This window comes from Sinocyclocheilus anshuiensis, unplaced genomic scaffold (genome assembly GCF_001515605.1).
Source record: "Sinocyclocheilus anshuiensis isolate Anshui unplaced genomic scaffold, SAMN03320099.WGS_v1.1 scaffold209, whole genome shotgun sequence".
Classification (NCBI taxonomy): Eukaryota; Metazoa; Chordata; class Actinopteri; order Cypriniformes; family Cyprinidae; genus Sinocyclocheilus; species Sinocyclocheilus anshuiensis.
The window spans coordinates 1,840,399-1,852,681 of NW_015540880.1; the positions used below are offsets into that span (position 1 = coordinate 1,840,399).

The 12,283-nt window shown below is 35.7% G+C and overlaps 1 long non-coding RNA gene across 1 annotated transcript in view; it reads right to left on the bottom strand.

Annotated features, from left to right (window-relative positions):
* Window positions 1-3,349, bottom strand: part of LOC107688420 (uncharacterized) — a 6,534-nt gene extending 3,185 nt beyond the window's left edge. The window contains exons 1-2 of the long non-coding RNA XR_001634234.1: window positions 3,243-3,349; window positions 2,970-3,150 (exon numbers count right to left, since the gene is read on the bottom strand). This is a non-coding gene — a long non-coding RNA (uncharacterized LOC107688420). The remainder of the gene's footprint in view (window positions 1-2,969; window positions 3,151-3,242) is intronic.
* Between the last annotated feature and the right edge of the window lie 8,934 nt (window positions 3,350-12,283).

The following is a 12,283-nucleotide window of genomic DNA, read 5'->3' on the forward strand; positions in this document are numbered from 1 at the left end:
TTCATAAAAAAAAGAAAAAAAAAAAAAAAAAAAAAAAAAAGGGAAATTTAATGTTGCATCGAGTACATGCAAATAATTCTAAATGAGGAGAAGGAGGAGGAGAAGGAGAAGGAGAAGGAGGAGGAGGAGGAGAAGGAGGAGGAGGAGAAGAAGGAGACGGAGGAGAAGAAGAAGGAGAAGAAGGAGGAGAAGAAGAAGGAGAAGAAGGAGGAGAAGAAGAAGAAGGAGAAGAAGAAGGAGAAGAAGAAGGAGAAGAAGGGCTCATGTTCAGAATTCAAAAAGGATGACTCAAACCACAACTGATACAAAGGGCCACAATTTTATAAAGAAACTGAGCATTTAGATATATTTTCTCCGTAGATGTCAGCACAGGTTCCAAGAACTTGTCGATTTTTTTTCAGATAACTATTCTTACTTTTCAGAGATGTGTCACATCCCTCACAGAAACAGCGCCGTGCATGAAGGTGTCATCTTTTAAGGGTGTCAGTAAATCATGCTGGCCTTCTGAGTTTATGTTGCAAGTCAAAAGTCTGGCTACACAGGACTAGACATCAGGATATTTCATATCCTAATTGATGATGGGGACAAAGAAAAGTAAATTATGTTATGGTTTTGGGCGTGCACAGCCTTGCACCTGTCAATGCATCTTCAGTTCTTTATTATCTTTATCTTATTCCTCAAATGCTTCAATAAATTGACTAAACTATTTTTTTTAATCTGGCTAAAACCGACAAGAAATAAGAGTTTGAATGACACGCAAAAAACAACCAACCCAAGTTTTTAAAGAAGCGATGGTTTCCATCAATTTGGATTATGCGGTTTAAAAATGGCAAAAATGAGTATTCAAAGTTGTAAATAAAACAGATTATTGGAGTATGTTTTACAACAAAACACTAAAAAAAATGGTTTAATTAAGTGTTACTTGCAGTTTTTTTAATTAATTGTGAAACTTACTAGCAATTTCGGAGTAAAATTTTTTACTGCACCAAACTGTTTGTACACTGAACAAAATTATAAACGCAACACTTTTGTTTTTGCCCCCATTTTTCCTACTTAGGACTTTTCCTATGTACACAAAAGGCATATTTCTCTCAAATATTGTTCACAAATCTGTCTAAATCTGTGTTGATTCCAGGAATATAGTCAAATTTTCATGGCAATGTCCTATGAATTTATCTCTCAGTAACTCATTGTGCTGTTCTTAGATTCCCCATGCTAAAGAATACTACATAACACAAAATACTGTGTCCTTTCTGTGACCTTACTTGCGTAAAAGTTTATCTACTGTGAGTGAGAGAAAATAGCATCTAAACAGACTGAGAAACACAGGAAAGCAAAACCCCAAAAACTTCTTCGTACTTATCTCTCGGAGACCTAATACTTTAATACAGTGTTATCACTCATAACATCTGCAGTGGAAATGAAAACCACCAGAAGCAATGAGATCAGAGGAACGGTGGCTTTCAGACTCCAGGTCAAGGAGAGGCCCCTCAGAGAACAAGGCCGCCGAACAATCCTGGAGATCAGAGATCACTGGTGGATGGAGTTCTGACACCCACTTTCCTCATATGAAGTATTGATCTCGGTATGAGCAGTAAAGAGAGTTTGCAACAGTGCACAGCTGAGTGAAGAGCTAACGCTCCAGAACTCGGTTTAAAAATGCACTCTGAAATCTGCTGATTTTGGATCAGGTCTTGTACATTCAAACTGATCTCTAATATAATTAAGTGAAGAAACAGTTCCAGAAACACACTCGGTCAGAGACATGGTGAAATTGACACTGCTGGACATATCACACCATCCTTAATGTGTATTCAGTGTCCTGTTTTCTAAATTTGATCTAGCAACAGGAATAGAATACTCTTGAGATGAACGAAAACAGCAATTGTCAGCAATATCCTGCTCCAACAAAAGAGGCTTGATTTACAGTAACTCCCTGTCTGCTCAGTGTTACCATCATTTATCTAATTCCACTGTTAGACTAACTTCTGTCCCCGTCTGAATACCTTATTTTCTGTTACATACACTCCCATTCAAAGATTTGGGGTCAGTCATTTTTATTTATTTTTGAAAAAAAATAAATAAATAAATAAAAAATATATATATTATAATAATTATAATAATAATAATAATAATAATAATAATAATAATTACTTTTCAGCAAGGACATATTACATAATGTTACAAAATATTTCTATTTGAAATAAATGCTGTTTTTTTAACTACCCAGAAAAAGTTTTTTTTTTTTTTTTTTTTTTTTAATGTATTTGAAAGAAATCTCTTATTTTTGTGATGAAGTAATACTGTGACATGTTATTACAATTAAAAAAAAAAAATCTTACAGATCCCAAACTTTTGAACAGTAGTGTAATATGTGAAAAGCAATACATCGAGTGAGAGTTTTTTTTGCATAATTGGACCAGCTAGAACCCAACAACCCATGTTCTAAAGCACAGCTACAAAGCTGGATTTTCCAACAGGAACAGTTTTCAGTGCCACTCACTGCCTCAAACAATCTTTTATGCCACAACCGTCGCAAACATCAGAAAATATGGTGGAAGTACAGAGATTGCAGCTGGTTTCCAAAGAAATGATAAAAACCTGTGTTTCCAACTCCAGAGGTTGTTTAGTGAGCCAATTAGACTACATCTGCAGTATTTTTTTCAGCTCTTGCTATTTTAGTGTACAATATGCATCATACGGTCCACGGATGGGCCATCTGGGGCCGAGTCTAGGTTACTTCCTCTGCTTTGTGCTTATGACTTATGCATTCTTTTTTTCCCATTATTGATAACTCTGCAAACTAAAACCAGTCTTTTACACAAATATCCTCTTTTTTCTTTCTCTATAGTTAGGTCATTGACAGAAGTCGCAGTTGCAGCTCCTTGGGCCCGGTGTTCAATAATTAGTTTCGCTTTAATGACTGCTTGGAGGGCCGAGGGATTCCTGTAATCCCTGCATCTGCTCACCTCTTACAGCTAATCTTCCCGGTCCATCTACAGCCGACACTTTCCCAGAGCTGAGCCTACAGGTAGTGATAATGAGGTATGCAAGCCGTCCCACACACACACTGCTGCTTCCCGGCCCCTTGACTCCTGAACTCTTTCGGCAGATTTCCCTGATGGATGCGACTTCTCCCCCGTTCTCTTTCTAAACGCGAACACACAAGCTTGCACAAGAACATTTGCATTCACACATGCTTGTTGAAGTAATTACAAACGGATGCGACATCGGCTACTTACCAATCTTTCTTAGTCCAGTTCACCCAACGTACACTAAAACGCTGCCAACGTCTATGTTTTCCTGTGTCTTTCCTCTCTGTCTCTGCAGTCATTACCTGTAGGGGAGAGCGAAGTACCTAAACGCTCTCTCAATGCTCTCTGGCACACCTGGCTCGTTAAGAAGCCTAGATTATCTCTAATTAGTCTCTAATTCTGGCCAGGCTGAGCCCCACCCTCCACAGGTGCTGACACTAAACAGCCTCATTAATATTGCTAGCGGGGCAAAATGCGCAGGAGAAGATCAAACAGGCCTTAATTGAGCCTGGCTTAACTTTATAAAGCTGAGCAATTGAGGAGGAGGGGGCCTTGTGTAATCACTCAAAATGAAGGAAAATTCACAAATATTTCATAGAAACTTAATGTCTGAACAATAACAGGGTAGATAAGCAGGCCGCTTTCAAGACCACTCAGATGTACAGTGGAAGAAACCACACAGCCAGCAGGCAATACAGTCCCATTAGGATTGTAATGGCCTCGTCGGACTGTCTGGTTCTCTTTCACCCTCCTTATGTGCAGAAAAAGGCTCCATAATGTCTCTTTTTCCATTGTGCTAATGAGGTTAGACCAGGGGACTCGCCTTAAGGACAACAGCATGTCCGACTCATTCAAGACACTGTAACATGTCAGTTCTTTCATAACTTTGACTGACACTTCAGGGTCCATTAAAGGCCAAAATGTAATTCGATTAAATTGCACTGACAACATAAAACCTGCCAGGTTCACTTTGATTTTACATTCATAAAACACAAAATAAAAGCTTGACAATGTAATGCATAAAAGTGAAGACAGAAAAAAATGCAACTGTAATATTATTGTACTGTAGAATAAAAAATAACTATTTATTAGAAATATTTATAATTAACATTTTTACATAAAATTGAATAGACCAATAAATAATAATAATAATAATAATAATAATGTTCTATTTATTGTTATATTATTTAATATTATTTTTTTACAATACAATAGTGATATAATAGTAAAATATCTATTATTTCTTAATATTTTCTTAAACATTTCTTACATAATAATAATAATAATAATATTAATAGCAATAATAAACCATCATCTTCAACAAATCTTTCTATTTGCAGAAGGAAATAAAACGTTTTGTGCGTTTTAATCCAATATTGTGTAAAATGATTGTTCTTTTATTATGTTTTTTCATTGTTCTATATTAATATTAGATTGTTTACACAATAGCAATATAACAATAGTATATTATTTGTCTTAATTTCCTAATATTTTATATTTTTAATTCCTAATACTTAATCGTGTTTAATAATAATAATATGTTGTATTTATTATTATTATTATTATTATTATATGTTGCAATTACTGTTGTCCTGTTATTTAATACTAGATTATTTACAATACAATAGCCATACAAAAATAAAATATTTATCTTTTATTATTTCTTAATATTTTCTTAATCTTATTTCTTCTATAATAATAATAATAATAATAATAATCATCATCATCATCGTCAGAAATGTTTTGTGCATTTTAATCCAATTTGTGTAAAAATTAAATGCAAAACAATGAGTGTGAAACTGGTGCAGTATTGGTGCATTCATCTATCACACAGGAAGCAGAAGACCAAATTGATGCATACTATACAATGCAGCAGTGTAAGAGCAGAATGCTAGTAAGCTACTATTCTGAACACAACCAATATATCAGTTGTATACACATGCACAATCTATTCAAAGGTCAGGACTGCAGTGTTCATTTCCGCTCCAGTAACCTTATAAAAAATCAGAAAATGAGGAGGAATCTCATAATCTGTTAATTACTATGCTAAAATAGCGCCAGTAGATTGTGTAAATGGGATACACAACCTTGAAATGGTCAAGGTTCCATTACAGTGTTGAGCTGGTGGAAGATGAACAGGGCCTCAAACATCGTGACCCTTCAGCCCCCACTACGCACATCATGTAATGGTTTTTCTCTCTATACATCTCCGTCCCACCCTCACTGCATTTCAGGTCTATCCATCTCTTTGCCTCGAGTGCCCTGAACCCCGACCTGCTGGGGATGAAGGGCCAAAAAAAAAAGACAGGGAAAAAATAGATATAGGCCTAGAGAAAATTAAAAAGCAAAGAAGAGGGCAGAAGATTGAGCGACAAAAGTTTTGAAGGAAAAAAATGTAGAGGACAGAACAAGAGCAGATATCAAAAACTAATTTAGTATGACAGACCATATAGGAATCTGGAGAGCATCAAAAATGTTAAAGGAATAGACCGGTCAAAAATGAAAATCCTGTATGCTGTTATTTTGTCATAAAAGGACACATGAGAAAGCAATCATGGCTCAAAAATGATGAAAAGCAAAATAGTACTATAAAAGTAGTTTATACAAGTCATATAGTATAATCCGAGTCTTCTTAAACCATCAAAAGTTGTTTTATGCAGCACTTTAAATCAATTATTTGGACAGCATGACATTCATGCTTTTTATCTTTTAATAATAATAATATTTCAATTGCAAATAAAATAGTACATACCCTCTGTTCCACTCAAGTTTTATATGCCTCTGGCCACATTTATGGTGATAAGGTGACAGGTTATGGTTTATAGTGATTTCTTCCAAATTCTTATTTTGTGATCATTTTGGAATGACATTAGTGTGAGTAAATAATTACATAATTTCGGGTGAACTGCTCCTTTAAGGTGGCTAAGAAATTCAAAAAACAGGAGGATGAGAGGTTGTGAGCGATGAGTTGGTGGTCTTTCTGAACCCCCTGCGGCATCAAACTCCCACGGTTACATGCCATGAGAGCTCCAGAGCTCTTCCCATCCACCCTTCCATTTGTTCAATCAATTTCCATCTCCGTATCATCCTGTCTCAATATGACTTTCCCCAGGCCGGGGCTGTGTGGGTGATCGATCAGCAAAAGACTTCAGAGCTGAAACTGAAATTGAATAAATCTTCCATTCTAAGCGCCGAAGATCAATGTACAAATGCAAGAAGGTGCTGGCAAGATTAATTAATACATTAATTGATTGCTTAAGAGGGACAAGATGGGGAGCATTAGGAAGCCTCTTTTTTTTCTTCAATACGAGAACGCGATAATCAAGTTTGCTGTCTCATGGGTGTCATGGCACAGGTTCAATAAGTACTGTTCCCACCTCTCATCTCCGGGACATTTTGAGGACAGGCGTATTATCGAGAGGAGAACAAAATCCGAAGTTGGTTCTCTGTCTTTTTAAGACAGCAGAGAATGTTCTCTGCTTTTTCAGGCTAAAAAAAAAAGCTACCCAGAAAAAAAGATGGAAACTTAAATCAGAAACTTCTGGGGGACATGGTGTCAAGATGAATATATATCACACAGTTGGAAAATGTGAAGACTGGCATGCCCTCAGCAGAAGGACAGCACTATGTTAATTTCACCAGGAAAATTGTAGGGCTGGGATAAAATAGTGATTTTCCAATCAACAGTGATCTTCAACCATTAGAGCTCAACCAGTTCAGCCCGATTCCCCCCCAAAAAAACTCGGAGCCCATTCTTTTAATGAATAGATAGAAAAAAAAAATCTAGTTTCTGGTTTATATCAGTGTGAATCAGAACAATTTATAGCAAAAGCAAAGACATAATTTCATTCATATGTAAGTGGACATTATAACTGAAATAAACCTGAATGAATCTGAATTGAGTCCAATTAAATTAAGAGGTTGTGACACTCTGCTAACCTACATTTAAACACTCACAGATCTATTTTAGCATATTTAGCACCTTGTTAAATTGGATTATGGGTGGTTAGCGAATAAAATGCAGGTTTTAACAGTAAAATGCGCCATCCGAAAGCACCACAACTGTTTAGTAAAATCGTCCCAGTGTGTTTTGAGACATTTTGCATTGGACTGCTTGTCCAAAGTGCAGAGGACAGTCTATAACGAGCCTAGAGAAGAAGTGTGCATTAGAAAAAAAGACTACAGACCTGTATAAGTCAAATAAATCAACCACTCTCTTCTAGCATAGTGCATAGACATTTAATCTCTCTCTCTCTCTCTCTCTCTCTCTCTCTCAAATTCAAATTCAAATGAGCTTTATTGGCATGACAGTATTGCCATTGTCCATTACATGCATTGTCCATTACATGAATAAGGAATAAACAATTATATAATACATAAACAAAACAACAATAGATATGTAAAATAATTAAGTAAATCAGTAAATGTACTTTCTTTTTCTTTTTTTTTTCACAAACAAGAGAAATATTAAAGACATTGTTAAAAAAAAAATTAAAAAAAAAATTGAACAACAGTACATGTAAGAAATGCTCTTGCTTCAGTTTTGTCCACTGGCTGACAGTCTTAGTTTGTGACAGGCTGATACATATCTTGCTGCTGTTGTGATCATTTTGGAATCTTCCCCTAAAATGTTACTTAATTTTTCTGTATTTGGTAATGCCATAAAATGTGGTTTAATTTTTTGGAATTTGGGGAAATATGCAGCTCTAATGTTGTGATAGTAATCACAGTGCACTCTCTCTCTGCATGTAAACATGGAGGTTTGGGGCAGGTGGTGTCATCTGCAAGATAACAGTATTGTCGGATTTGGTTGATTTCTAAAAAAAAAAAAAAAATGAAATGAATACCTAATCAAGGATTCATTTTATTCACGTCACTCCTACATACTTTTTCACCAGTTTCTCCTTAGAAATACTATTGCAACTTCATGTAACTTGCTTATGCAGTCAATAAAAAGCTTGTACACGAAAAACAGAAACCGCATCCCTAGAACACATGTACGCCTCCACCTGAAACTGCAGCGAAGAAATGAATCCAAACAGATGTTGAGTGACATCATCCATGTGCCCACAGGGGAGGTACTGAACCTGACAGAGAATAACTACAATAAAATAGAAAGCAAGGGAGGTGGAGAAGAGAAGGAAGCCATGCCACAACTTATTCTCATTGTGGAAGCTTGTGCTTGCAGTTAGTAATTAGTATAATACACGACCACCATGTCCATATATGGATGCAGTAATGGAGGCTATTAACATTGTTTCATCAAAGTTGCAGACGAGTGAGGGAAAATATGGTTTGATATGAAGGTTAATGCAAAAAGAATAAGAGAAGTGGAATTTCAACATCAAGTTAAAAAATTAAATAAAATAAAATAAAATAAAAAAACATAAGAGAACATTAATCACTAACAGATCTCCTATATTCATTTTGTGCAAAAAACACAAAAATAACAATTAATTTCAACATTTACTCTCCATATACAGTCCATATCAAAGCATGCTGGGAAATCAGATTTCACTCTCTTTGTGTGCAGTTGTTCATTGTGTCCAACTTAGTTGTAGTTAAACATGCAGAAAGTTGATATGGAATGAATAATTATAATGAATGGAATATGGAAAGAATAATTACTGTTCTTGAAACTGATCATTTCTCCATTCTCAAATATTTTGTGTGGGAAAAGTTAATGGGAGTAAATTTTAGACAACTTCATCTGTTATATAAAGGTACTGTATATAATTTGGGCTAAACAGATTCAGTGTTTCTAAGGCCAGGAGTCTGCTGTGTTGATTCTAAATTTTATCCTGAATATAAGTGTGAAAACTTTTGCACACAATGTACTGCATAGAATGAAAAACTACTGGCACACCACAAGTTAGGAAAATAAAGGTAACATCAAAAAACGCATTCAGCTCGCTGTTCTTCTCTGCTTCTCTAGTACTTTATTAGATCAGTCTCTTTCCATTTGTCTTTCTCTCTATCTATGAAGTTAAAGGTCACATGGCATCACTGAAGAGGCTTTTGTAATGACAAATATTGCATATTCAGTCAGATCAAGTGGTCTAATTGCACAACATTCACACATACACATTAAAGTGCAAACATCCATGCACTCTGTTTGTTTTGTGTGTGTGTTTATGCACCAACCACTGTTCAGCCTTTCTGCTGAGGATTATTGGACATGTCAGTCTCAATGCTGTCTCTGCAGTGCAGGACAGAGAAACAGCCTCGAGTCACAGTATGCAGTGTGTGTGTGTGTGTGTGTGTGTGTGTGTGTGTGTGTGTGTGAGAGAGAGAGAGAAAGAGAGAGAGAGCTGGACGATAGTTCAAGTAACGTATAGTCAATGTGAAATCAAAACTGACCCTATTTATCTTCTTATAATACACATTATTGTGAATGATTGACGTTACTGCAAAAATTTTCTTAAAATTCCCTACAACTCCCATTCCCATCCATTTTCCTGATGTACAAAAAGTCACATCCTTTATAATTATTGTTGAATATTCTGTTTTCACAAGTACACCGAAATGAGACAGTGAAAGGGTTGCAAACTTGCATTGCAATTAGGTGGAAAGCAAGTACATCTTTCTGTTTTTCTTTCTGCATATATATTTCAGACTCCTTGACACATTTTACAATTCTGCAGCCAAGTTCCAGTGTCTTCAAGCCCCTCTGCTTATACACACACACACACTCCCTGCTCTCAACAGTAGGCAACATTCACTGCCACCAGCCAGTTCACACTCCCTCCTTCACACTCACACACACACACACACACACACACACACACACACACACACACACATTTATATAATCACACAACTATGCTGCTTTAGAATCCATCTGGCAATAACTGGACCAAAAACGAGACAGTAACTCCCCTCCACTACCAGGTGCTTGCAGAAAAAGGCACAAACAATGAGAAAGTCTGTCTTCCATTGAGCTATGTGATTGTTAAATAACAGTTTAAATTTTGATTATCTCCAAAGGCACAATGGGAAATGAAATCCCCAAGGGCTACAGTATTTCTTAATCTGCTTTTAGAAACTTAATCTGAAATGTACTTTACCTAGTGTACTTGTTTTAGTGCATGTAATGTCCAAATGACCTACTGAGCTGAGCTGAAGTGAGCTGCACTGAAATAAATCAGTTTTAAACTAAACTCACTTAGCTCAATTACCTTGGGACCTGTTGATTAAAAGTAACGGCAGAAAAATAGTTGAACCGAATAGAGAAAAACATAACTAAAAACTGAACTAAGCTCTGAACTAAGACTAAAACTGAAACTAAACTAAACTAAACTAAGACTAAACTGAACTAAGACTAAAACTTAGTTCATTAACCTTGGCACCTGCTGATTGTATTGAGTTTACTTCACCCAGCTGGTATACAGTATAAACCCCTATATCCAATATAAACCCCTATATACAGTATAGTTCAACGTAACACTGGATAAGCTATCATTTCTCACCACTGTAAAAGCCTTTCCTGACTCTAAGGCTTCAGTTCATGGTAAAGAGAAGAATGTCTGGATCTCTATGGCAGGAGCTCAATAAAGAGATGCATGTGGGCTGTCTGATATTGAGCTGTGCCGAGGTGGGCTGATTGTACAAAAAAACACAGCCTTTGTTTTCTATTTCCTCCTCTATATATCTTTCTTTATCTTCGAGAATGCGTACCAGTCTAACTCTCTGGAAACCTCTCTTTCCTGTCCGTCTGCCTGTTTCTTTCACCCTTTCACCTAGCCTTTGTTTCTCTGTCCTTAGGTTTTATTTTCTGTGAGGCAGTTTTTTTTCCCCCCTCTTGTGGTTAGGAAAACTTCACTAGTTTCTATCACCATTCCAATTACACGCAAAGCAAAAAGTCCTGGTAAGCAGTTTTTAGTTGCATTCATCTACAGTTAAGTTAAACATCTCATTTGCAGTCCAAAACCCTTATACCTCACTCTCCAGGAAGCAGAAGACCCTATCTGGGTCCAAACAATGCCGTCCACCTCATACCAAATTCATGATTTCATATCACATACACACACCTTTCACAACAGTTCCCCGAGGTTTCCAAGAGTCATCTGTAGGTCAGCTTGGTGTCTCCTGCAAAGCAATTTCAACAGTAACTATACATTACCTCAATGTCATCACCCCAACAAGATCCCAGTTCCAACACATAGAGGCAGTTAGTCTCTTTTCAGCAAATTGTTTGCATCTTTATCTGTTTTTCTAGCTTTCAGGTGGGCCAGCTTTTCAGGAGCTGCCGGTAGATAGAGGCACAGTTGGAGGAATTTTAATGAACACTGCAAATGGATGGTATCTGCTCACCATGGGGAGCATTTGTTTGGACATAATTATCTGTTACAGCTGGCAAATTGAGCCACAGGCCCATATGCATCGGCATTAGCACACGTTAATAAAAGTTTCCGGCATTCAGCTAGCCTAGACCACTCATTTAACCGAGCTACTTCACGTTGATCTTATTAGAAAATTTGGGAGCCAGTCACGATTCACGAACACACTCATCTGATGTTCCAACCCAAACCGGCAAACCTGAAGTGTTTTAGTCTCCACTAGCAGAATTCACAGAGACAAATAGCCTATAAGTAAATGAATACTTCACATGGCTCAATAATAAGGATATCTTTTTAGCTGGATCATTGGACTTATAGCTCAGTATTTCACAGGCCTCACCACAAAAGAATGCTCCATTTTAATTTTTAGCAATGTATTTGTAGTTCTCATTTATATGTTTATTAAATATTAAGATGATGCATTCTTTATGACATTTTAAAAAGATTATTAATTTTATTATTTTATTTGTTAATATTATATTATTATTATTATACAATGTTAATTATATAAATTATTGTCTATTATAACATTTACATGTTTTAAATTGCAACATGCTGAAAATTACTGCATTTTAATTTAATTTGGTGTATATTTAATATTTATATATAATATTTAAATATTTTCAAATTAAGTAATGTTTGTAATTCATGTGATGAATACTTATAAAAGCTAGATAAATTTACAAACACTTACACTTTATTTATTGTTATTATTATACAGTGTTAATTATAAATATTATATACATATATAAAATATTACTTTATAACATGCATTTTTCAAATTACAAAAAATTGAAATAAGCAGGAAATTACCGTCATAAATTTAATTTGTTGTATATTATATATACAGGTGCATCTCAATAAATTAGAATGTCGTGGAAAAGTTCATTTATTTCAGTAATTCAACTC